Source organism: Vigna umbellata, chromosome 7 (genome assembly GCF_029865625.1).
Source record: "Vigna umbellata cultivar VRB3 chromosome 7, Vumbellata_1.0, whole genome shotgun sequence".
In the NCBI taxonomy this organism is placed as follows: domain Eukaryota; kingdom Viridiplantae; phylum Streptophyta; class Magnoliopsida; order Fabales; family Fabaceae; genus Vigna; species Vigna umbellata.
Window position 1 is genome coordinate 22,842,084 of NC_142171.1, and position 27,639 is coordinate 22,869,722.

A 27,639-nucleotide genomic window follows, 5' to 3' on the forward strand; every position below is an offset into this window, starting at 1 on the left:
GTTGTAGTGTTCAATAATTTAAACCGTTAAGTTTAAATTTTCGTTCCTTTGGCGATGATCATCCACTTGGATGGGAGCAGATGTTGTCGAGGAGATTCCCTTGGAGCAAGAGCTAGAGGATACCGAGGTTCTGGTTTAGTCTGCTAAGAACTTTCCTATTCGAACACTTGTTGTAGTGTTCAATAATTTAAACTGTTAAGTTTAAATTTTCGTTCCTTTCTTTTTTGGATGACTGTAATTCTGCACTTAAATTACACGTCATATGCTGACTGTTCTCTATATTTGAATGTTGACGTCTTTATTATATAATATTGGTTAGGTTTAATCCTTTTCGACATCCCTATTTATGTACGAATGTCTCAATTGGGTTCTCGTTTTCTAAAGTGTATCAAAATGGTCCCTAATTTTGAAAATTGATATCAATTGAGTCCTTTCCGTTAAGTTGGCTGGACGGCGTTAAAAAAATTGATGAGTGGATGCTGAGATGACGAACGAACGCCCGTCCACCAGCGAACGAACGCTCGTCCACCAGCGAACGAACGCTCGTCCACCAGAGAACGAATGCTCGTCGACCTCTTACTACTGGACGACCGTTCGTTCGGTGGTCGACGAGCGTTCGTTCGCTGATGGACGAGCGTTCGTTTGCTGGTGGACGAGCGTTCGTTCGTCATCTCAGCATCCACTCATCAATTTTTTTAACGCCGTCCAGCCAACTTAACGGAAAGGACTCAATTGATATCAATTTTCAAAATTAGGGACCATTTTGATACACTTTAGAAAACGAGAACCCAATTGAGACATTCGTACATAAATAGGGATGTCGAAAAGGATTAAACCTAACCAATATTATATAATAAAGACGTCAACATTCAAATATAGAGAACAGTCAGCATATGACGTGTAATTTAAGTGCAGAATTACAGTCATCCAAAAAAGAAAGGAACGAAAATTTAAACTTAACAGTTTAAATTATTGAACACTACAACAAGTGTTCGAATAGGAAAGTTCTTAGCAGACTAAACCAGAACCTCGGTATCCTCTAGCTCTTGCTCCAAGGGAATCTCCTCGACAACATCTGCTCCCATCCAAGTGGATGATCATCGCCAAAGGAACGAAAATTTAAACTTAACGGTTTAAATTATTGAACACTACAACAAGTGTTCGAATAGGAAAGTTCTTAGCAGACTAAACCGCAACCTCGGTATCCTCTAGCTCTTGCTCCAAGGGAATCTCCTCGACAACATCTGCTCCCATCCAAGTGGATGATCATCGCCAAAGAAACGAAAATTTAAACTTAACGGTTTAAATTATTGAACACTACAACAAGTGTTCGAATAGGAAAGTTCTTAGCAGACTAAACCGCAACCTCGGTATCCTCTAGCTCTTGCTCCAAGGGAATCTCCTCGACAACATCTACTCCCATCCAAGTGGATGATCATCGCCAACGAAACATACCCAAACAGCACATAACAAAAACAATGCAAGGGTGAGCTAGATATAAAAAAAACATGTTATACATATAGCACAGTTAATTCATGTCATCATACGTAGTTATATATATATATATAAGAACAATTCAAGCATACTCATTAAACCACAACTCACACTCACACGACTCATCCGGATTTGTATAACTCTCGAACTAGCAGTCGTCTTTGCACTTGCATAGTTCTGTTGGCACTCTTCAACACTAGCAAGGTGAATCCCCAAGCTGCCTATCTCTGCCATTAAAGGCTATAGACGAGGACCTCCCTCTACTCTCACCACAGACACTGTTCTTCTCTATGTGAGCATGAACAATGCTTTGAGTGTAGGGATAGAGAGACCGAGCCCAAAGTTCACTACAGTTATACAGAACAACCACAACACCACATATCACTTTCATCCATCTCTCCCCGAGATGTCCAAATCATACTCAAACTCATCATTTACATCCACAGTCATCTCTCCCTGAGATGTCCAAATCATACTCAAACTCATCATTTACAACCATAGTCATATTATCAGAGTAATTTATCATATCTCATGCATTCACATGTTTTTCACATAAATCACATCAGAGTACATATTCCAACCACATTGCACACTTAAAACAAGAGCAAATAACCTTGGAACCGAACACTATTTGCCGAGCACTATTTGGACGAATACATTTGGACGAACGCTATCTGCCGAATGCTATTGTTGAATAGGCTTAATTACCTACTTAGTCCCCATGTTCGGAGGTAATTTGCTGTTTAGTACCCGGTTTTAAAAATGTAGGCATTTGATACCTATGTTTTGAAATTTGTATCAATTGAATCCTACCCACTTAACGCCGTTATAAATCTAACGTTTTTCTGACATCAACTTTGAATTGTGGACGAGCGGTTGTGGACGATCGTCCAAACAGAGGAGGACGCTCGTCCAACACTGGAGGACGCTCGTCCAAACAGAGGAGGACGCTCGTCCAACAGTGGAGGACGCTCGTCCAAACAGAGGAGGACGCTCGTCCAACAGTGGAGGACGCTCGTCCAACAGTGGAGGACGCTCGTCCAAACAGAGGAGGACGCTCGTCCAAACAGAGGAGGACGCTCATCCAACAGTGGAGGACGCTCGTCTAACAGTGGAGGACGCTCGTCCAAACAGAGGAGGACGCTCGTCCAACAGAAGAGGACGCTCGTCCAACGATGCTCGGACGCTCGTCCACTACCGCTCGTCCACAATTCAAAGTTGATGTCAGAAAAACGTTAGATTTATAACGGCGTTAAGTGGGTAGGATTCAATTGATACAAATTTCAAAACATAGGTATCAAATGCCTACATTTTTAAAACCGGGTACTAAACAGCAAATTACCTCCGAACATGGGGACTAAGTAGGTAATTAAGCCTGTTGAATACTAGTTGGTTGAATACTATTTGGACGAACGCTATATGACCGAACGCTATCTGCCGAACGCTATATGCCGAACGTATTTGGCCAATGTAAGACCCTTGTAAACTCAAAATTTTACCAAGTTGTAAAAATTTCAAGTTGTAGTGTAAAATAGAATGCTGTCAAAATTTGACATGGTTTACTATTTTATGTATAACTTTTTATACAATTAATATTTTGGGTTAATTATTTTTCCATTAGAAAGTAGACTCAAAGAGCTTCGATTTGAGTACTCATACGTTTTTTTTCAACATCGGGAAGGGCCTCAACCAAATCAAACAAGTCACGAAAAACGTTATTTTGAGTTTTCTGCTAGTTAATCGATTAACAGCTGTAGTTAATCGATTGTTACAGAGAAAATTCGTGTTTTAGCCTCTGGACTCGAGTTAATCGATTAGCACTTTAGTTAATCGATTAGCTACGTCAGTTATGGAAACATAACAGCCTGGAACACGTTTTTTTGAGCGTGCAAGGTTCGGGAATCTTCCCACAAACCATTCTTTCCGGATTTTGGGGCTGGAAAATGGATTAGTAAGGCCAGATGTCGGTCTTTTATTGCTAAATTACAATATCTTGGGTCCTTGCTTGTCTTGGAGCCCTTTCTTTAAATCCAAATCAGACTTGGAAGTTTGGGGAGAGTGGAGAGCTTTTTGGTGTGAGGAGAACGAAACTCTAAGTGTGCAGAGGTATTGGAGCGTGCTTGGTCTACCAGAAGGGAAGAGTTACTCTCTTGGAAGAAGAAGTTAAGATCTTCAAGAGGTAAGGGGAGCTAATCTATGTATTTTACTTTGTGGAAAATTTATATGAATTGGATGAAATGTTTTAAGCATATGGAGATGATGTTAGATTGATCCTTGATCTTTGGTTTTCTGTTTGAATCTATGGACTTGTTATTATCAATATGATAAGGTGAGATAATTAAATGATGGATTGAGAATTCTGAATATGAAAGAAGCTTGAAGGTAAAGTTGTAAGGGGAGTTAGATTTAATCTATGAATTCTGCATAAGTTGGATGATGAAATAATTGTGTAAGGTGATGAATATATGTGAATTGGATGATGGAAATTCGTTCTAGCATGTTGGTATATGCATAAATGAAGTTTTGATGGATTTGGGTGTGAATTAGGGTGGTAAACAAGGAAGTTTTAACTCACTTTTCATGGAATACGAAAATTGTGTGTTTTGCTTAGTTAATGAATTTTTGGTTGGATGAATTGATGGAAGTATGAGATGATTATTGGAATTGTGTATGTTGGATCTGTGTTGACATGAAAATTCGGTGGTAGTGTTGTTAGAAAGGAAATCAAGTGTCTTTATGGTCAATTTGGGCTATTTTAGAGGAAGTGAGGTAGGGATTTTGAGTAAATGAGGGCTGCAGTGTTCCTGGACTGTTTGGGCAGTCTAGACAAGTCCATTGTGACTTGTTAGAAACATAAAAGTGGTCTAAAACATGTTCCAAGTAGTAGAATCAAATTTGGGTCCCTAAGTTGTTGAAGTTAGTGTTTTGGAGCTGAAAGTGAACTTTAATCACTTAAAAAAATGGTAGTAGAAATGCTTAGAATCATTTGGATAAGTTTAATTAAGTCTAAAACGAGAATTAAGAGTCTAAGAAGTTGAGAAAAGTGGTTAGAAATGGTCAAGGGAGGTTCTGCTACCATTCTGCAGAATTCTGCATGATGCGAAAAACTGACCGTTCGTCCATGTCGGATTTGGACGATCGGTCATGCCATGTGCTGAGTGGCGTTCGATCAAATGTTGGTTTGGTTAACGTTCGTTCTTGATAGTAGCGTTCGGTCATAATCATGCTTTGGCTTAGGCATTTAGCGTTCGTCCTTCTCTGGAGAGCGTTCCGTTTTCAGGGATGATATTAATAGCGTTCGGTCATTGGTTTAAATAACGATCGCTCAAGTTATGGTTTAGTAACGATCGCTCAGGTGTTGGTTAGTAGCGTTCGTTCATTCGCTGGTTTAGTAGTGTTCGGTCAGTTGATGGTTTAATTATCGTTCGGTCTTCATAAGGTTTGATAGTAAAGCGCTCGTTCAATGAGTGTTGAATTCAATATGGTGTTCGGTTTTGAGCGTTCGGCCTAGTGTTTGATCTCACAGTGTTCGTCCATGAAGCGCTAGCTTTAACAGCGTTCGTCCCAATGGTGCTCGACTAAGAGTAAAACGCTCGTCCCAATAGTGCTCGACTAAGACTAACAGCGTTCGTCCAAACAGTGTCCGTCCAATTGTTTATGACGTTCGTCAAAATAGTTAACTCGCACCTGCACTTTGCAGAATTTGTTTTCGATAGTTTTGGGGTTCCGGATGTCCGTTTTGGACGTTCTCTAGGTCGTTTTGGGGGTTCTTGACCCGTCTGGAACTGTTGGTAATGGTTTCAAACCTGTTTGAGTTACCTAAAAATGAGTATTAAAAAGATATTAAAAAGATATAAAGAAAATGTGTTAGGTGTACACTGTTTTGAGTTGTTTGAAATATCTATTTGATATGGGAATGTTGGTTGATCTGATTGAGATTGGAAATTGATAGGAGAATGATGTTTGAATGGTTAAGTACTGTTGAAATCATGGTTGTATATGATTTGATTATAAGTTTCATGTTAAATGAAGAACTTGAATTGTTTAAAATTTGGTATTGTGATGATTATGTGATGATGATATGATATGTGCGTTATGGTATGGTTGGATTGGTATTGTGAGGATTATTGGATATGTGTATTTTTGGCTACTTGGTGTCGTTAAATGAGTGGTGGATAGTAAGCGTTGTGGTTGCTGGCCCGAGAAAGCTCTATAGAGTGATGGGAAGTAACCCTATACACGGGTGACGTGTGTAACCGCCCGGGGAATCTCTTACATTTATGTAAGAGTGATGGGGGTGACGTGGGGTACTAGTCCGGTGAAGCTCATTACAAAATTTGATTGGCGTTGTGCTTGCGGGCCCGAGGAATCTCTTTAGGCGAGTGATGAGGGGTATACTTGCACTTGTCCGGGGAAGCTCTTGATTAGAGTGATGGAGGGTGACTTGTGTACTTGCTCGGGGAATCTCCCTATAGAGTGATGGGAAGCAGCACTACACATTAGGGTAATGTGTAACGGCCCGGGGAAGCTCTGAAAAGAGTGATGGGAGTGACGCTAGTACAAATTGGTGTATGTATTTTGATTGATCTGTAATATTGGTGGATGTAGTCTGATTTATTTTGTAATGTATATTGGCGTATGCATTCTAATTTGATATTTTGATACATATTGGTATATGCATATGGTTGAAGCATAATTCGTACTTGGGTATATAGTTTGATCTGGTTAAGGTGTGGATGATAGTATGTTATTATGAGTATATTTATGATGTATATGAATTGTATTTTGTTAGCTCACCCTTGCTTGTTTGTGCATGTGAATGCGATGATCGTGTAATGTGTGATGTTATACGGGAGCAGATGTTATTGCAGATGTGATGGCTGATATTTCTGAACATGCATAAAGGATGAAAGAGAGATGGGATAGATGACTGGGAATGTATTTGTTTGTATTCGATCCTGACTATTTAAACGTTTTATTTTCGGAATAATCGGTTTGTAATAAATAACGTACTATTTTTCCGTGGAAGTTGAATATTAAAAATTTGAATTTTACTTACGTGTTTTACGGAAAAATTAGTCAGCGTAACACAAAATTTCGGGGTGTTACAGCCAACACTATTCACCGCGCTATTCGGACGAACGCTATCTGTCGACAGCTAAATTGCCGAACACTATGCTATTTGGACGGACGCTATAAAATCCATCATAATCAGGCCGAACGCTAAATACCGAGCACCATATTAGATTGAACACTATTTGGCCGTACGTCATGAGATTAAGCACTATTGACCGAACGCTAAACAGGACACCATATTAAATCGAATACTATTAGGCCGAATGCTAAAACCAAACACCTCATTCAAATCGGATACTGCTTGGACGAACGTTAAGATCAATCTCTTGGGCTCAACACTAAAACACCAAACGTTATTAGACCGCATACCATTAGTTCGAACACCAAAAGAACGAACGCTAAGATCAAGGACTTATGCTGGACGCTAAAACTCCAAACGCTGATAGACAGAATACTATTAGGTCGAACACTATTGAACGAACGTTAAGATCGAGCACTTAGACTTAACGCTAAAACAGCGAACTCTATTAGACTGAATACTATTATTCGAACACTGTTTGGACGATCGGTCAAACATCAAACCTCATCTAGATCGAACGCTAAGTTTTTACGAGCATTACCTGAGGACAAACATCATCGAGACCGAACGTTCTCTATGAATGATCACTAACTTAGAATAATCACCATCAGGATCGAACGTTCACTATCAGATCAAGATCAAACGCTAATCATAATTCATACATCAAGACCGAACGCTTACAATCTAAACCTCAAAATACCTGATCCAGGTCGAACGCTATCAATCACTAATACCCAAGACCGAACGCTTATGATCCAAACCTAATAATCCAAATTAAGGACGAACGACTACAATCACTAATGCACCAAAACGAACGCTCAAGATCACTTCCTGAGAATACCAATTTAGGACGAACGCTTATAATCACTATTGCACCAAAACCGAACGCTCTCGATTCAAACCTAAGAATCCAATTTAAGACCGAACGCTCAAAATTACTAATACACCAAGGTTAGAGGGTGTGGGAACGTAAACTCCTTGTGATTTTGATAACCTTGTGTGCCAATAACTAAGCGTGGCTATGTCCACTCATAAACAGTGAAAGATTTTGGATGGATTGTTTGAGCACTGATCACTACCATGAGCAAGGCTGGGCAATCTCTGAAATCGGTTCTCTTGGATTTGATTCACAAGAGCAATGGCTTGAGATCCTTCAAGCAAATTCATGCGCATCTATTGACTTCTGCCCTTGTTGCCAATGACTTGGTTATTTCCAAGGCTGCAATTTTTTTGGGAAAACATGTTACAGATGTTCATTACCCTTGCAATTTCCTGAAGCAATTTGATTGGAACTTGAGCTCTTTCCCTTGCAATTTGCTGATTTCTGGCTATGCCTCTGGCCACTTACCCTGGCTTGCAATCCTGATTTATAGATGGACTGTTAGGAATGGTTTTGTGCCTGATGTGTACACTATCCCAGCAGTTTTGAAATCTTGTGCTAAGTTTTATGGGATTGTAGAGATTAAACAGTTTCATTCCGTAGCTTTGAAGACTGCCTTGTGGTGCGACATTTATGTGCAAAACACTCTTGTCCATGTGTATTGCATTTCTGGGGACACTGTTGGTGCTGGCAAGGTGTTTGATGACATGCTTGTGAGAGACGTGGTCTCTTGGACTGGCTTGATATCTGGGTATGTCAAGGCTAGGTTGTTTAATGAGGCCATCGCATTGTTTTTGAGAATGGATGTGGAACCTAATGTGGCAACCTTTGTCAGCATACTTGGGGCTTGTGGGAAATTGGGTTGTTTAAATTTGGGGAAAGGAATTCATGGGTTGGGTCTCAAATGTCTGTTCGGGAAGGAGTTGGTGGTATGCAATGCTGTGTTGGAATGCCTATATAGGTGGAATGCCTTCTAGGAATATCCGTACTTGGAATGCCTATATAGGTGGCCTAGCAATAAATGGACTTGGGAGGGAAGCATTGAAGCTATTTAAAGATTTGATAGTGTCAGGTGCAAAGCCTAATGAAGTGACATTTCTTGCTGTTTTAACAGCTTGCTGCCATTCTGGCTTGGTCAGCGAAGGCCGAAAGTATTTCAATGAGATGTCAAGTCCCCTCTACAACCTTTCTTCCTGGTTAGAACACTACGGCTGCATGGTTGATTTACTCTGCAGAGCTGGACTGGTGGAGGAAGCTGTGGAGTTGATAAAGACAATGCCCATGTCCCCTGATGTGCAGATCATAGGAGCGCTTTTGAGTGCCTGTAATACATATGGGAATGTTGGATTCACCCAAGAAATCTTGAAATCACTGCAGAATTTTGAATTTCAAGATAGTGGCATATACGTGCTTCTTTCTAATCTGTATGCCTCTAACAAGAAATGGGCTGACGTGAGAAATGTTAGGAGACTGATGAAGCAGAAAGGAATAAGCAAGGTATTAAGTCGAGGCCCAAAATGGCATGCACAGTAACGAGGCCCAATATTGGATGGCCCGTGGCATGATTAAGGCAGTCAGCTTCAGCCTCTTCTGCAAACGTGTCCAGGAGCTGTCATACGAGTGAGGAGAGAGAACGGAGCTTTCCAGAGAGTTCCTTCTCAAAGCATGGTGGTCCAGCGGTGGTCCGGCAGCCTTGGGAGCCTCAGATCACGTCGGTGCAGAAGGGAAAAATGTAGAGGGGAGAGAGACGAACAAGTAAAAGGTAACCTTTCTTTAATCTGATATTATTGCATAATACTGAATGTTTCTCTGTTTTTGTAAACCTTAAAATACAAAACAGAACTCTATTTATAGAGTTCTAATACAACAGAAAACGGTACCATAAAAGCAAGTAACAACCCCTAAACCGAATGTATTTCGGTCCATTGAACGTAGCCCTAGAAGTAATTTGTTTGATTCTCAATACAAGGCTCCTGGGTCTAGCATTATAAGGGTGGATGGTAAGAGTCATGAATTTTTAGTTGGAGACAGTAATCATCCTCAAAGTGAGGATATTTACGTACTATTGGACATCCTTGCCAATCAAATATACTCTGAGGGGCATATTAATACCCTCTGCTAATCAGACAAGCACACTTGACCCTGAGCTCACGTATTTTGTCTATGGACTTGAACAACTTCTAATGGTGCATTCTATAAAGTGTCTCTAAATCATTTTAGACTTGTCTTATTTATTATGCTCAAACCAGGCCAGATTGGGACTTGATATGGAAGTTCATAATAGTTACAACGCGAGAGCACTGCATTTATGGAAAAGATACGGGGTCACTCCTTGCCAAATTAAGCTTAAGCTTATGCATTGAGAAGCAGCTCAGGAGCAAGATGGTTTCATAGGTACCCTCTTTTAGGGGCCAAAGGGAAATTTTGTCTTGCCCGTGACAGTGACAACGTTTAATGTTTATGATTGTGAGCGATCGGTCAATGGTCACCTGAACTTTGACGACAGTAGTTACTATGCCACAAGCTCTGACATGAGACAAACATAATAGAAATAGAAGCCACTTGGGTAAGTTCAGATACGGAATGCGTCAACTCATTCAATGGCACGTAGTCATAATAATAGAAGAACTCTACCATTACTGGTAGTAGTTTTCCTGAAGCATGAGCATGCTGATTTTTTTATTTTCTTCCAAATGAGATTCCAATTTTATAGAAGATAAATTCTTGAAAATAAACATAATTTACACTACTTGTGTAAATTAAAGCAGTTGTTTGACCAAGTACTTGCATAGTTAGTTAAGTGGTGGTTTCAGAAATTGTCTATTCCGGAATGTGTCGTTTTCATCGAAAAGTACACGTATGTTTTGAGTTTATTTTTTATGACTATTGCTGAAATGAAACAAGAACTAGCAGCCTCCTCTCCCTTGAATCTTGTACAGTTCACTTTTGGCAACTCTATGTAAGGCCGTTCGGTCAAGAGCGTTCGCTTGTTTAATATAAAACTGAATTGGTTTATCATTTAGTGTAATTAATTCTATTATATGATTTTACTGTATTTTTGGGATGTTACAGGTGTTACACTAGTTAATAAGAAATGATTAAATTAATTTCAGAGAGACCACATTAATATTAATTAACATTTTGGAAATAATTTTTCTTGTCTATCAGTGTAAAAAACAAATTTAATTCATCATTATAAATTTAGAGATTAAATGGTTCATTGTAACATCCCAAATAATGATAATTACCATTAACCAGAACTGATCACATTTACAGAGATAAACAGTGCAGTCTTAAGAATATTACAGTAGCTCAGAATTTTAAAACTTAACATACAGCACGTACAGTAAAATCTGCAGTGTTCAGAATTCATAAAAAAATAAACAGAAACCAGTTCTGATTATCCATTCTGTAGAATTTAAATACAGAATATCAAAATACAGTCCAGCACTTGACAGAATTCCAAATTTTCAGATAAATACAAAACAGATCTGCAGAACTATATATATATATACAACTGCCAAAAATACTGCACAACACACTAGACTAAAACTGCTACGGAATCGCGCCTCTACTGTTCAGCTTTTACTTCAACTTCAACCAGGTTTGCATCTTCCAAATTTTCTTCTTCCAGTAATACTTCAAGAGATGCATCACCCTCTGCTCACATCCACAACGGATGATCATTGCATTTTGACAAGACGGATTATACATGGACAGTAAACAGCACCAGGAAAATTGCAAGGGTAAGCTTATATTGTTTAATTAATACAACATACATACAGTTCACAATTTAATTCACAGATACATCAAACAACTTAATCATAAAATTTAACATATAAATCTATATAAAACAGACTGTACTGAACTGTATGAACCATGTAGTTACAGGCGTCCTTGCACCCAAGTGGTGTGGTAGCCGGGATATACCTAATCAGCTTCCACATGCGGTTAATCCTTCGCCCCTGCTAAGTGAGGGATACGAATGACCTCCACTTGAGGTTAATCATTCGCCCCTGCTAAGTGAGGGATACGAATGACCTCCTGCCATTCCCACGCATGACTACCCCCTTCTACGTGAAGATGAGCATCACGGAATATCAGGATGGACCAAGCCATCAGTAACTTGTCCATGTTCATACTTTACAAATTTAGCATTTAATACAACTGAGAAGCTCCTCCATGGAACGCTCATTCAAGTTCAAAATCATATAATCATATCATGTCGTGTTCAACCATCATATCCTTTCATAATTATAATATCTCCATTCTGTATTTCACTCTCTTAATATTAACGTCATGCATTCTTTAATCAAATAAAATGAACTTATCACAGAACCTTTGATTTCACGTTTCTGGACAAAAGAAACGAGTCATTTATTCACTTAATATGCTTCAACTCTTGATAATTTGAAAATACTGATCTTTAGAAGAGATGAATAATACATTGAAAGATTTTAAGTGTAAAGAATCTAGATAGAACCCAAGGAATAAAACCAGTGATAAGTGTTTAGATACACCAGCAATATAATTGATTTCAGAAGAACAGCACTGGCAGTCCAAGTACGAACGTAATTTAACAATTTGGACGAACGCCAGTTATGTTCGCTCAAAATTCAATAATAGGGACGAACGTTCAGTTTAGAAACCGAACCCCGCTTTGGAACGAACGCTAAGTCAATGACCGAGCACAATCAGAACGAACGTTGGTATAAACCGAACGTTGGGTAGGACGAACGTTTAGGTATATGACCGAACACCAGTTATGAACGAACGTTCAATATAGAAACGAACGCTCTGTAGACGAACGTTCAACAGAAGGTCGAACTTCATTTAGGACGAACGTTATTAAGGACGGACGCTCTACTTAAGGCCGAACGTCACTCATTTATAAAGTTTTAAATATTTAAATATTACTGAGCTAGACGAACGCTCAGATCATCAACTAGGGACGCTCATTCTCGGGCAGAATTCTTTCCAAATGAAAGAATTCTAGTCTAAGTAAGCTTAACTGAAAACCGAACGGTTTAAGACCGTACAGGGACGAACGTCCTTTATCAGTACAGAGACCAGATTTCTCAACTCTTAACAGAATTTTCCAGATTTCGATTTTTATGAACTTGACAACTTTCCTTTCAGATTTAATACATCAAATCATACAGATTTCAACATTTGGATCATTCCAAATATACAATCACCATACTCCATTTATACAGAATCAAATCAATATACATTTAAATCAAAAATCAGCAACAACATATATAATACAATTAAGCAGTGTTCATTCATGACAGATTCAATCGATCTAATCATTCCAACTCTATAACATTCACACATCTTTCATGCGTATCCAAAACAACATGCAAATGAACCAGAATTTATATCTCATATCAGTAAACGTTCATAAGGCTCAAATATCAGATTTCATATACATGCAACTCAGATTATAAAATCAAGCAGTATGAATTAAACATATAAGCTTCCCTTACCCGGATTGAAGTTCCAACTTGTCCTAGATGAAAATGGCTTTATCCAACTATGCTTCTATTATATTCTTGATTCTTCCAAAACAAATCTAATCAAAAATTGCAGAACTCTGAGACTACATACTTGCATGCACTAAAACTCTATTCTTCCAGAAACCTAAGAACGAAATACAGTAAGAAGGCTTACCAGATTGGATTCAGTTTCTGTTTGGTCCAAAATGGAGATCACAGCAGTACTAACATTCCTATGGTGCTGCAATTGTGATCAGAGAGGAAACGTGAGTTTTCTGATAGAGAGAAGTTAAGGATTCTTAGAGAGAAATTTGGAGAAAATGAAGAGTTTGGTTTTCTGAGGAAGAAGATGAATGAGTGTGCAGGTGAAAGGGTTCTCAGAAAACTTTGGTTTTGTTAAAGTAACGTTTGCTTGAACAAACATGTCCAAGACTGACACCTGCATACTAAATTCTGATTTGTAAGTTTCTAACGTGACAAGTGGCAGGTGTGCATGTAAGGAGTGGTGCGTTTTTAATGTTGCAGAGAATGATGGTGGTTCAGTTTTCTGTGCATTGCAGAGGTGAAAATCAGAGTTGAAAGTGGGTTTTTAATTACCCGCAACAGTGACGTGGTGTGTGTGTTAGTGGTGTGATGTCAGGATTAAATTTGCTAATTATCCAGGGTCTCACATTCTCCCTAACTACAAAAATTTTCGTCCTCGAAAATTCAGAATTTACCTATGAATAAGTGTGGATATAAGTCCCTCATTGCACTCTCCACCTCCCACGTTGAATCTCCATTCTTGGCATCCCACACTACCTTCACCAATCGAACATCCTTCCTCTTGTGTAATTTAGTGCGAACATCATCAATGCGGATTGGTTGCAACTCCAGCGTTCGATCAGGTTGTAGTTGAATGTCTTCCAGTTCTAAAACATGAGAGGGATTGGCTATATACTTTCTGAGTTGAGACACATGGAAAACAGGATGAAGGTTTGATAGTTGAGGAGGCAAAGCAAGCTCATAAGCTACTGGTCCAATCTTCTTCAGAATTTGATACGGTCCTATGAACTTGGGAGACAGCTTCTTTGGACGAACAACTCTTCCCACTCCAGTGATTGGATTCAACCTTAAAAATACATGGTCTCCTGCTGCAAACTCCAAGGGTCTTCTCCTCCTATCTGCATAAGATTTCTGTCTGCTCAAGGATGTCTTCAATCTGTCCCGAATCAATTTCACTTTATCAGTAGTTTGCTGGATAAGTTCTGGTCCAGTTAGCACATTCTCTCCTTCCTGAAACCAGCAAAGTGGCGTTCTGCACTTCCTTCCATAGAGAGCTTCAAAAGGCGCCATACCAATGCTAGACTGGAAACTGTTATTGTATGTGAATTCCACTAGTGGCAAGACCTCATCCCATGCGCCTAAATGGTCCAGGACACACGTCCTAAGCAAATCTTCTAACGTCTGGATGGTCCTTTCAGATTGGCCATCTGTTTGCGGATGATACGCAGAACTCATCTGTAGCTTGCTTCCCAATTCACCTTGTAAAGATTGCCAAAACCGAGATGTGAATCTCGTGTCTCGGTCAGAAACTATGCTTGAAGGCACTCCATGAAGACGCACTATCTCCTTGATGTACAGCTTAGCCAAATTTGTCATTGACATCTTCAAATTCACGGCTAAGAAGTGGGCGCTCTTAGTTAATCTGTCCACAATTACCCAGATTGAATCGTGATTCTTGACTGTGCGTGGCAGATGAGTCACAAAGTCCATGGAAATGCTGTCCCACTTCCATTCAGGAATCTCCAATTGTTGAAGCAATCCACCTGGACGTTGGTGTTCAGCCTTGGCGCGTTGACAGGTTAAGCAAGATGCCACAAAGCGTGCAACATCACTCTTCATTCCCGGCCACCAGAAAGATTTCCTAAGATCTTGATACATCTTAGTCATACCGGGGTGTATGCTAAGACGACTATGATGAGCTTCTTCCAATATAATACGTTTCAGCTCTCCATCATTGGGAATGCAAGTTCTTCCCAAATAACGCAACATACCATCCGTTCCAGCATTAAACTCCTTAGCTTTTTCTGAACCGAGTGCATCAAATATCTTCAACAGTTCTTCATCCTCACGTTGCTTCATCCAGATTCTGTCAAACACATCACTAGAAATTCTAAGATTACAGCACCTTATTACGTTCTCTCCTAATTCAAATTGTAATCTTAGATCTCTAAAATTCTCCACCAAGTTCAGCTCCTTCACCATCATCAATGAGACTTGTACTGTATTCCTGCTTAGGGCGTCTGCCACTACGTTGGCTTTCCCAGGGTGATATAGCAGTTCAAAATCATAATCTTTTAAAAATTCCAGCCAACGTCTTTGCCTCATATTCAGCTCCCTCTGATCAAACAAATATTTGAGGCTCTTGTGATCACTAAAGACTTGGAACGTTGATCCGTATAAATAGTGCCTCCAAATCTTTAGTGCAAAAACGACAGCTGCCAACTCCAGGTCGTGTGTGGGATAATTGCGTTCATGAATCTTCAACTGGCGAGACGCGTACGCTACTGCACGTCTCTCTTGCATGAGCACACAGCCCAAACCTTGGTGAGATGCGTCACAGTACACTTCAAATGGCTTGGACGTGTCTGGAATAATCAAAACTGGCGCGCTCGTCAATTTCATCTTCAGCTCCTGGAACCGTTCCTCACACAGATCAGTCCAAGCGAATGGCTGATCCTTTCTAGTCAATCTAGTAAGAGGAGCCACTATCTTGGCGAACCCCTCTATGAAACGTCTGTAATAACCAGCCAGCCCCACAAAACTCCTCACTTCAGTGACTGAACGCGGGCTCTTCCAATCTAACACTGCTTGCACTTTAGAGGGATCTACTGAAATACCTTCAGACGATATCACATGCCCCAGAAACTGCACCTCCTTTAACCAGAATTCACACTTGGACAGCTTTGCGTACAACTCTTTCTCCCTCAACACGGTTAGTACTGTTCTCAAGTGTTCTTCATGTTCAGCATTGGTTTTGGAGTAGATGAGAATATCATCTATGAACACAACTACAAATTTATCCAAATAGGGTCTAAATATCCGGTTCATGTAATCCATGAAGATGGCTGGAGCGTTCGTTACTCCAAATGGCATTACCACGTACTCATAATGCCCATAACGTGATCTGAATGCTGTCTTCTGGATGTCGTCCTCCTTAACCCTTATCTGGTGATATCCTGAACGCAAATCAATCTTAGAAAATACTGTTGCTCCATGCAGCTGATCCAACAAATCATCTATTCTTGGCAACGGGTATTTGTTCTTGATGGTCAGCTTGTTTAATTGCCTGTAATCTATACATAACCGAGAGCTGCCATCTTTCTTTTTCACCAAGAGTACCGGAGCTCCCCATGGTGATACGCTCGGTCTAATGAATTTCTTCTCCATAAGCTCTTCAATTTGCTTCTTGAGTTCAACCAACTCTGCAGGTGCCATTCGGTAAGGTTGAACAGATATAGGAGCTGCCGTTGTCACCAAATCAATGGTGAATTCGACTTCTCTAACAGGAGGCAATCCTGGTATCTCTTCTGGAAAAACGTCCAGAAATTCACTCACCACTGCTCGTTCCGTACTGCTCTCATTGGACGTCCGTGCTTCCGTCAACCCTCCTAACTCCTTGTCTTCATGTGTCATAATGAGAAAACAGCTTGCACCTTCCATTATATCCTCCCTTAACTGACCGAATGTAACTCCCACACATTCTTCATCATCTTCAGGAAACACTAATTCCTTCTTGCCACAATCTATAATAATATGGTTGGTAGCCAACCAATCCATTCCTAGAATTATTTCCAAGTCCTTCAAAGGTAAACAGATTAAGTTCACCTTATAACTATGCCCCTCAACCACAATAGGACATCTAATGCACACGGTAGATGTTCTAAGCTCTCCAGCCGCTGGTGTTGATACCACCAAGTCAAACTGCAGATCTCTCTCTACTATTCCCAGCTTTTCAACACACGCCTTCGAGATGAAGGAGTGCGTTGCCCCAGAGTCAAACAGCACACAACAAGGCACTCCAAACAGCAAGCATTCACCAGTTATAAGATTACCTGCGTTCTCTGCTTCCGCTCCAGTGATAGCGTACACTCTCCCCACTGCTTGTGCACGTCCACCCCGTGGCTGATTTCTGCCAGTGTTTGGTGGTCTCATCACTGCTCTTCCACTCATGTTACACTCGTTCTCCACGTGCCCATTTCGTCCACATCTGTTACAGTGCTTTCCTCCTACCAGTTGAGGGCAGGATGAACGGTAATGCGGCCCTCCACAGTGAAAGCAAGTTACACTGCCTTGTCCAGCTTGTCCTACAGGAACCAGTGCTTGAGAACCACTTGTATTGGCTGATTGATTTGGACGAGCGTAAGGTAGTCTCCTCTGAACAGAACTTCCCCTGGACACAATTGGTCCCCTACTAACTTGCGGTTGTTTCTTCTGTCGTTCAACCTCTGCCATATTTTTCTCCAATACCTTAGCTCGCTCAACCATACTGGGAAAAGACCGGATACATAAGCTGGATATCAACACCTTCAAATCACTCCTCAATCCGTTCTCAAACTTCCTACACTGCCATTCTTCATTGGCTGCCATCGTATAGAACCGAACAAGGTGCTTGAACTTGTTGGTATACTCTGAAACTGTCATCCCACCTTGAACTAGTTGTAAAAACTCCACTTCCTTCGCAAACCGTACGCTGTCAGGAAAGTACTCCTCGTAAAATTTACCACGAAATACTTCCCAAGTGACAGGACGTTGAGCTTCTATCAGAATAGCTCTTGTGCTCGCCCACCAGTGGCTTGCTTCCCCAGTCAGTAAATATTCTGTGTAAGCCAACCTATTCTCGTCCGGACACCTCTTTGCATTGAAAATTCTCTCCATGTCTCCTAGCCACTGATCCGCCTCATCAGGGAGGCCCTTTCCATTGAATTTAGCTGGATGATGCTGGAGGAAACTCTCCAAACTCCATTCAGCGTTTGGTTGAGCAGCGTGTGGAGTGGCGTTTGAAGAGGATGCTCCAGGCGTACCTCTAGTGGCAGCAAGGATGTCCATCAATTGTCTCTGTGTGTTTTCAGCAGTAACACGTGAGGCTTCTAAACCCTGCATGGCTGCCTGATTCTGCTGCATCAGGGTGGTGTTCTGTTCCATAAGGGTGGTATTTTGTCGTTGGAGTCTCTCAATAACGTCCTCCAACAATCTAGAGCGGTTGGAAGTATCAGGTTCATTCGGTTGAGGAGGGGGAGGCAATCTAGGTGCCATTAGTTCTCTGGATACAGAGAAAACGAGCGTTAGTTATGTCCAAGAGTTAAATAATAATAACTCATTAAACATATAATAAGCACACAGCAAAACACAGTGCACTCATAACCCTACAGTGTCCTTAAGAGAACAAAACTGTTCTGATACCACTAATGTAACATCCCAAATAATGATAATTACCATTAACCAGAACTGATCACATTTACAGAGATAAACAGTGCAGTCTTAAGAATATTACAGTAGCTCAGAATTTTAAAACTTAACATACAGCACGTACAGTAAAATCTGCAGTGTTCAGAATTCATAAAAAAATAAACAGAAACCAGTTCTGATTATCCATTCTGTAGAATTTAAATACAGAATATCAAAATACAGTCCAGCACTTGACAGAATTCCAAATTTTCAGATAAATACAAAACAGATCTGCAGAACTATATATATATATACAACTGCCAAAAATACTGCACAACACACTAGACTAAAACTGCTACGGAATCGCGCCTCTACTGTTCAGCTTTTACTTCAACTTCAACCAGGTTTGCATCTTCCAAATTTTCTTCTTCCAGTAATACTTCAAGAGATGCATCACCCTCTGCTCACATCCACAACGGATGATCATTGCATTTTGACAAGACGGATTATACATGGACAGTAAACAGCACCAGGAAAATTGCAAGGGTAAGCTTATATTGTTTAATTAATACAACATACATACAGTTCACAATTTAATTCACAGATACATCAAACAACTTAATCATAAAATTTAACATATAAATCTATATAAAACAGACTGTACTGAACTGTATGAACCATGTAGTTACAGGCGTCCTTGCACCCAAGTGGTGTGGTAGCCGGGATATACCTAATCAGCTTCCACATGCGGTTAATCCTTCGCCCCTGCTAAGTGAGGGATACGAATGACCTCCACTTGAGGTTAATCATTCGCCCCTGCTAAGTGAGGGATACGAATGACCTCCTGCCATTCCCACGCATGACTACCCCCTTCTACGTGAAGATGAGCATCACGGAATATCAGGATGGACCAAGCCATCAGTAACTTGTCCATGTTCATACTTTACAAATTTAGCATTTAATACAACTGAGAAGCTCCTCCATGGAACGCTCATTCAAGTTCAAAATCATATAATCATATCATGTCGTGTTCAACCATCATATCCTTTCATAATTATAATATCTCCATTCTGTATTTCACTCTCTTAATATTAACGTCATGCATTCTTTAATCAAATAAAATGAACTTATCACAGAACCTTTGATTTCACGTTTCTGGACAAAAGAAACGAGTCATTTATTCACTTAATATGCTTCAACTCTTGATAATTTGAAAATACTGATCTTTAGAAGAGATGAATAATACATTGAAAGATTTTAAGTGTAAAGAATCTAGATAGAACCCAAGGAATAAAACCAGTGATAAGTGTTTAGATACACCAGCAATATAATTGATTTCAGAAGAACAGCACTGGCAGTCCAAGTACGAACGTAATTTAACAATTTGGACGAACGCCAGTTATGTTCGCTCAAAATTCAATAATAGGGACGAACGTTCAGTTTAGAAACCGAACCCCGCTTTGGAACGAACGCTAAGTCAATGACCGAGCACAATCAGAACGAACGTTGGTATAAACCGAACGTTGGGTAGGACGAACGTTTAGGTATATGACCGAACACCAGTTATGAACGAACGTTCAATATAGAAACGAACGCTCTGTAGACGAACGTTCAACAGAAGGTCGAACTTCATTTAGGACGAACGTTATTAAGGACGGACGCTCTACTTAAGGCCGAACGTCACTCATTTATAAAGTTTTAAATATTTAAATATTACTGAGCTAGACGAACGCTCAGATCATCAACTAGGGACGCTCATTCTCGGGCAGAATTCTTTCCAAATGAAAGAATTCTAGTCTAAGTAAGCTTAACTGAAAACCGAACGGTTTAAGACCGTACAGGGACGAACGTCCTTTATCAGTACAGAGACCAGATTTCTCAACTCTTAACAGAATTTTCCAGATTTCGATTTTTATGAACTTGACAACTTTCCTTTCAGATTTAATACATCAAATCATACAGATTTCAACATTTGGATCATTCCAAATATACAATCACCATACTCCATTTATACAGAATCAAATCAATATACATTTAAATCAAAAATCAGCAACAACATATATAATACAATTAAGCAGTGTTCATTCATGACAGATTCAATCGATCTAATCATTCCAACTCTATAACATTCACACATCTTTCATGCGTATCCAAAACAACATGCAAATGAACCAGAATTTATATCTCATATCAGTAAACGTTCATAAGGCTCAAATATCAGATTTCATATACATGCAACTCAGATTATAAAATCAAGCAGTATGAATTAAACATATAAGCTTCCCTTACCCGGATTGAAGTTCCAACTTGTCCTAGATGAAAATGGCTTTATCCAACTATGCTTCTATTATATTCTTGATTCTTCCAAAACAAATCTAATCAAAAATTGCAGAACTCTGAGACTACATACTTGCATGCACTAAAACTCTATTCTTCCAGAAACCTAAGAACGAAATACAGTAAGAAGGCTTACCAGATTGGATTCAGTTTCTGTTTGGTCCAAAATGGAGATCACAGCAGTACTAACATTCCTATGGTGCTGCAATTGTGATCAGAGAGGAAACGTGAGTTTTCTGATAGAGAGAAGTTAAGGATTCTTAGAGAGAAATTTGGAGAAAATGAAGAGTTTGGTTTTCTGAGGAAGAAGATGAATGAGTGTGCAGGTGAAAGGGTTCTCAGAAAACTTTGGTTTTGTTAAAGTAACGTTTGCTTGAACAAACATGTCCAAGACTGACACCTGCATACTAAATTCTGATTTGTAAGTTTCTAACGTGACAAGTGGCAGGTGTGCATGTAAGGAGTGGTGCGTTTTTAATGTTGCAGAGAATGATGGTGGTTCAGTTTTCTGTGCATTGCAGAGGTGAAAATCAGAGTTGAAAGTGGGTTTTTAATTACCCGCAACAGTGACGTGGTGTGTGTGTTAGTGGTGTGATGTCAGGATTAAATTTGCTAATTATCCAGGGTCTCACATTCATGCTTCTGTACTTTTATCGAATCATGGATTAATTTCAGCAAAGGTGTCTGCAAAAGGGGAGCCCAAAAGGTATAGAAAGAAAAGACCAGGCCTAGTAAAGTTCGTGAAGAGGGAGGATGTTTCTTTCTGTACCCTGTCAATTTTCTTTTTACACTCTTCAAAACTTTCCAGAATAATGTCGTGTAAGGAAAAATTTAATGGATGGAGGAGGAAACTATCGAAGAGGGAAAAAGCAAATAACCTTTGGGCCTTGTACCTCCGAACCAAAATTCGAAGGGTAAATTGGGAAGTTTTGGAAAAATATCTGAGAGGGATAAACCGGTAAGAGATGAGTGTTTGAGAAACAATAGAAGAGAAAAGAGAAAAGCGAGAAGAGAGAAGGATGTCGTCGTTGTCAAGCATGTTTGGGTGTGGAGTGGTGATGGCGCCACCACAAGCACTGGGAATTGGAAAGAGAAGTGACGATAGTGTGTTCGTCTCGGCCGCAGAAGAAAGCGACTGCGCATCACATGAAGACTCGGCCACGGAAGACGCAGCCATGGGATATAAACCGCAAGCCAACTGTGTACGATCCTATGCCTCCTCTTCCTCCGGATTGGACTCTCGTTATTCCTGCTGACGCTTCTTCTGCTTCCGCTGCTCCTCCGCCTCCCTCTGCCTAGCCACTTACTCGGTACTGCGTCGTCGTTTTCATGCTTTCTCTGTTTTCTTCAAGCCTCATATTCGCTACTCTTTAAACATTTTATCTTATATTTCTTGTTTAAATCTCAAATGAAACTTTTTATCTGTGCAATTGTTTTGGATGAATTCACTTTCTTAGGTACGGTGAGCACGAGAATTCGATTAATTTGCGAACTGATGGTTAGGTTTTCTGAATGCGTCTAGTATACGTCAATTTTTAGACTAAAACTAGACACTCTCCCTACACACTCAGGAACCCTTTGCAACTTCCTTTACCTTTATATTTCTGAATTCTTGTAGACAGATGTTCTTTCTGCACTACTTTTCTTCTTACAGTTTTCTTTTTCACATTTTTTTTTGTCTCTTATTTCTTTTCTCCACTTAGCTATGTTCTCGCATGTATACATATACTAGAGAAATTAAAGAAAGAGGCATAAGTGGACCAATATCGAACACCTTCAACTCAAAACTAAGGCAGTAGGAAAAATATTTGAATGTACAGTCTGACCAAGGGTCTGTGTAAATATCTGTAATGGAAAGTAGTTACTGCAGAAACAGAACAGAACAAAGCTGTTAATTACCACAAGCTTGTGTTAACCAGAATACTCTCCCTTAATCCAAGTTCTCAAAAGGAAACAATTCGTATTTCATTTCTCAGTTTTACAAATTCAGACACTCAGACAGCATAATTCAGCTGCTTTTATGTTGACTTAAGAAGTCGTATTCTTTGCAAGTGGGTTGGGTGTGGGTATTATACTATCCGTACTTGCGGATATCCACTATTCCAAAAAATAAAAATAAAAATTTAATTTATATTTTATTGAGTTAAATTTAATTAAAATTAACATTAATTTATATTTTATGAGGTTAAATTTAATTAAAATATAATTTTAATTTGTATTTAATTTAATTTATATTATATTTTATGTAACATCCCAAAATATAGTAATTACCATAATTGAGAATTAATTACAATTAATAATATAAACAGTGCAGTCTTTGCATTAACTCAGATTTAAAAGCCGAACGACACCAGTACAAGGGAAGCGCGCATAAACGCTTACAAGGGAAACTAAAACGAATGCTTCAAATATATACTAACGTACGCTAAACAGAAGCAAAACAATAACTAGGACGAACGGCTATACAAAAACACTTGGCCGAACGTTCAATCGAAGCTAACAACTTCAGTCCTAATTTAACGAGCGTGTTCAGGCTCGGTCTTTACTTCCACTTCCACAAGATTTGCATCTTCCAAATTTCCTTCTTCCAGCATTTCTTCAACGGACGTACCACCATCTGCTCACATCCACAACGGATGATCATTGCATTTGACAAGACGGAGATACATGGACAGTAGACAACACAATGGAAAACGCAAGGGTAAGCTTATAATATTTAATTCATACGTTCAACATTCACATTCAACATTTCACATGCAAACGCACCACATACAATTTAACATAATATATCATAGAAATTTATAAGTATAAAAGACGACCGTCCGGACTGTATGAACCATGTAGCTACAGGCGTCCTTGCACCCGAGTGATGTAGTAGCTGGGATACCCTCAACAGCTGCCACTCGAGGTTAATCCTTCGCCCCTGCTAAGTGAGGGATACGAATGACCTCCTGCCATTCCCACACATGACTACCCCCTTCTACGTGAAGATGAGCATCACGGAATATCAGGATGGACCAAGCCAGCATTAGCTATCCACGGTCATACTTTACCAATTCAATGTTCAACATACATGAGACGTTCCTCCATGGAACGCTCGTCCAATATCCATAATCACAGATTCAATTCATATAGTCTTCACACCGTAATTCATGATAATGTAACATCAAATTCATCTTTAACTTTAAGAGAATAAAAGAACGAACGTTCAGTCCACTGAATAATCAGGACGAACGTCCAAATGACTTCACTGGATACGCAGGAAAAATACTTAGAACGAACGTAATTTCTGTTGATCCAGTTAAATGAACTGGCTCGACTTAAAGCGTACTGGTACTTAGAAAATAATCATGATAGAAACTTGAACCAGATTTAATGTACAAAGGAGGGTCAAGCACACTTAGAATTATCTTTCAAGATATTTACATATGAAAAACCAATTCCAGGAATGGAACGAACGTAAAGAAATGAATATTTGAATACTTTGAACGAACGCTATTTCATCAATTGAATACTCAATTAGTACGAACGCGAGGTATGAGACCTAGCGAGATTTAGAACGGACGCTCGTGATAAGAACGAGCGCTTATTAAGAACGGACGCTCGACATAAGGCCGAACGCTATGAAGGACGAACGCTCGACATAAGGCCGAACGCTATCAAAGACGAACGTTCACCATAAGGACGAACACTATCAAAGACGAACGTTCAACATAAGGACGAACGCTATCAAAGACGAACGTTCACCATAAGGACGAACGCTATCAAAGACGAACGTTCACCATAAGGACGAACGCTATCAAAGACGAACGTTCACCATAAGGACGAACGCTATTTAGGACGAACGCTTCGGTATAAGACCGAGCGTTACTTATTCATAAAGTTTTAAATATTTAAATACTGCTGAGCTGGACGAACGCTCAGACCATCAACTGGAGACGCTCGCTCTCGAGCAGAATTCTTTCCAAATGAAGGAATTCCATTCTAAGTTGTTTTAAAGAAAAAAAACCGAACGGTCTAAGACCGTACAGTGACGAGCGTCAATTATCAAGGGGATAATTTGGGTTTTCAGACTTCTCAAACTTAACAAATTTCCAGATTTCAACATCTCAGAATATACTTTATACTTCAAACAATTTTCAAATCTTTAAACTTTATAAATTCTACTTCCAGATTAATTCCCATTCCACAATCAACCTATTAAGAACTCATACATTAACATATTCATCCATCACTCATACGAATCAAACCAACATGCAGTTTCAAACCACCCAAACATATATAATACAGTCAACAGTGCTCGTTCATGACAGATAAATCAAAATCAGAATCACAATCCATAACAGTGGTCCTCCATACAGCTCAAATATCATGCTTCTATCACATGCAATTCAGTTTACACAACATACAAGTATCAATTAAAAATTATAAGCTTCCCTTACCTGGTCTAGCAGTGAACTCCCTATGCAAACACTTGTTAACTTGCCCAAATAAAATTTCCTACCCGCAACGTGCTTTCTCAAGCGTTTCACTAACTCTATCCAGGAAGAACGTAAGAAACTTAGAGTATATTCTAACATGCAGCTGTATTAAGGTCTGCATGCAACTTAGAAAAGGGTTTCTAGGGTTCGAGAGCTTACCAGTCCAGATCTTGGTTCTGTTCGGTTCAGAACGCTGCTCACGGTGCAGGGAACGTTTCTGCAGTATCTGAAATGGATTAGGAGTAAGCTTTGGTAAGTTACAGAAGAGAGAAGCTTGGGAGTTCCTAGAGAGAAGTTGGAGGAGATGAAAGGGTGAATTCGGAGGAAGAAGATGAGTGAGTGCAGGTGAAAGGGTTTTTTTTTTCTAAAATTTAGAGTTTTGTTAATTTCTTGTTCGTTTGAACGAACGTGTCTCAAGCCGACACCTGCACACCAACCTCTGATCAGGAAGCTTCTTCCGCAACACGTGGCGTGCTTGCATGCAAGGATTGGTGCGTTTTTAATGCACTGAGTGCGTGTGACGTGGAGCGGTTTCAGAGAATTATGGGGGCTTGGTTTCAGTGCACTGCAGAGGGATTTATCAGCTTTTGAAAGTGGGTTTTTAACGAGAATAAGCGTTGATTGTGGTGTGGATTAATTATGATGACAGGGAATTACTACTACTAATTATTTAGGGTTTCACATTTTATATATTATTTGAAATTTTATTTCAATTTTATCTTGATAATTTATAAAAATATATTTTTAAAATATTTACAGATATCTGTGGGTATATGCGGGTTTTAAAATATTCGCAAATATTTTTTAAGTAGGTAGAGAATGAATTTTTTTGTGAGGTTGGATTGCGGATAAACTATCTGTGCTCGACTCAACCTGTTGTCATCTAAGGTGATCATGAATATTAAATGTCAAAATAACTATATTTCTATCATCAATTTAATCATTTAGTTAATAGTTTATAAATACACATTAATATTAAAAGAAGTATACATTTAATACTCTTTATTATTATTATTATTGTTTAATTTATTTATTTTTACTTAAGTGAATATGTCTATTTCATTTGGATTTTCATTTTATATTGGACAATGAATCATTGTCAGTCTTCAAAGTGACTACACTATAAAATTGATCTTATTCCTTCTACAACTAGTTCATAAAATTGGCCTTTATTTATGCTAATGTTAGATCATAATTCTAACTTATTAATGAATCATTGGGGGTAAAGAAATGTAGGGACTAATCTTGAGAGGTAACCTAAGATATATTCAAATTAATTGTAAAATACAGGTATACTACTATTGAAATTTTGTCATATTTTAACACTAATCAACTTTCGTTGTGTGTTCTTTTGTACTAACAATTTGCATTCAATTTTGTTTGGCTTTATTAAATTAATGTTAAAACACTTTTTGTCCTTTCATAAGGAAAACAAGTTGTCAGTCATAATAACATCCAGTTTTTAATCATATGCATTTAGGCTGATGGCTATGTATTCTTTCTTGTTTGTTTCAGGTAAAGAACAAGAATATTGGGAGCAGGACAATATAAGAGAAGAGTATGATCCAGTAGCATACAGGTTTGATAAGATTTCAGTCCTATCCATAGTGATTACATGATTACAGTAGTCACTAGTGAACCTTGTAATTTAATTTATTACCATCAGTTTATTTGTGCAATATTCCTTTGATTGTTTCGGTGCCCTGATTCTCTTTTTAGTTCTTACGAAACTATAAACCATTGATATCTATATTTCTTATATTATAAGATATTCATTTTAGTCCTTATACTATTTAAGAAACATCAGGTGTTCTGTAGTAGATGGTTGTCACCTCAAAATTATTAGTTACTGGACATCAAAACCATAAAATAAAATTTGATGGAGATCAAAACCATTAAATTAGTATATTACAGATACAAGAAACATATTTAAGTCTGTTTTTTTTTGTTTCCTTATCTTAGTCGGTTTCAATCTGTTAGTGCACTAGGGATTTTTGAAGCTGCTCTAGTACCTGATCTAATTAGTAATTATTAGAATAAATAGAAGTTTTAAGTTAAGTTATTTCTTGCATAAACTTATGATGTTTTCCAATGTGATACAAAAACATATAAAATTGGCCTTTATTTATGCTAATGCTAGATCATAATTCTATCTGATTAATGAATCATTCGGGTAAAGAAATATAGGGACTAGTCTTGAGAGGCAACCTACGATATATTCAAACTAATTGTAAAATACAGTTGCTGCTATACTATTGAAATTTTATCATGTATTCCAACACTGATCAACTTTCGCAGTGTGTTCTTTTGTATTAACAATCTCCATTCAATTTTGTTTGGCTTTATTAAATTAATGTTAAAACA

The 27,639-nt window shown here is 38.9% G+C and overlaps 1 long non-coding RNA gene and 2 pseudogenes across 2 annotated transcripts in view; all 3 read left to right on the forward strand.

Moving 5' to 3' along the window:
* Window positions 1–6,548, forward strand: part of LOC148195460 (uncharacterized) — a 21,393-nt gene extending 14,845 nt beyond the window's left edge. Inside the window, exon 2 of the long non-coding RNA XR_015781052.1 lies at window positions 6,354–6,548. This is a non-coding gene — a long non-coding RNA (uncharacterized LOC148195460). The remainder of the gene's footprint in view (window positions 1–6,353) is intronic.
* A 358-nt stretch (window positions 6,549–6,906) lies between these two features.
* LOC148195461 (pentatricopeptide repeat-containing protein At4g38010 pseudogene) lies at window positions 6,907–10,547 on the forward strand (annotated as a pseudogene).
* Window positions 9,020–27,062, forward strand: LOC148195462 (large ribosomal subunit protein cL38-like; annotated as a pseudogene). The gene is made up of 3 exons (XR_015780923.1): window positions 9,020–9,291; window positions 21,470–22,104; window positions 26,791–27,062. The product of XR_015780923.1 is annotated as a large ribosomal subunit protein cL38-like (transcript).
* Window positions 27,063–27,639: the final 577 nt, after the last annotated feature.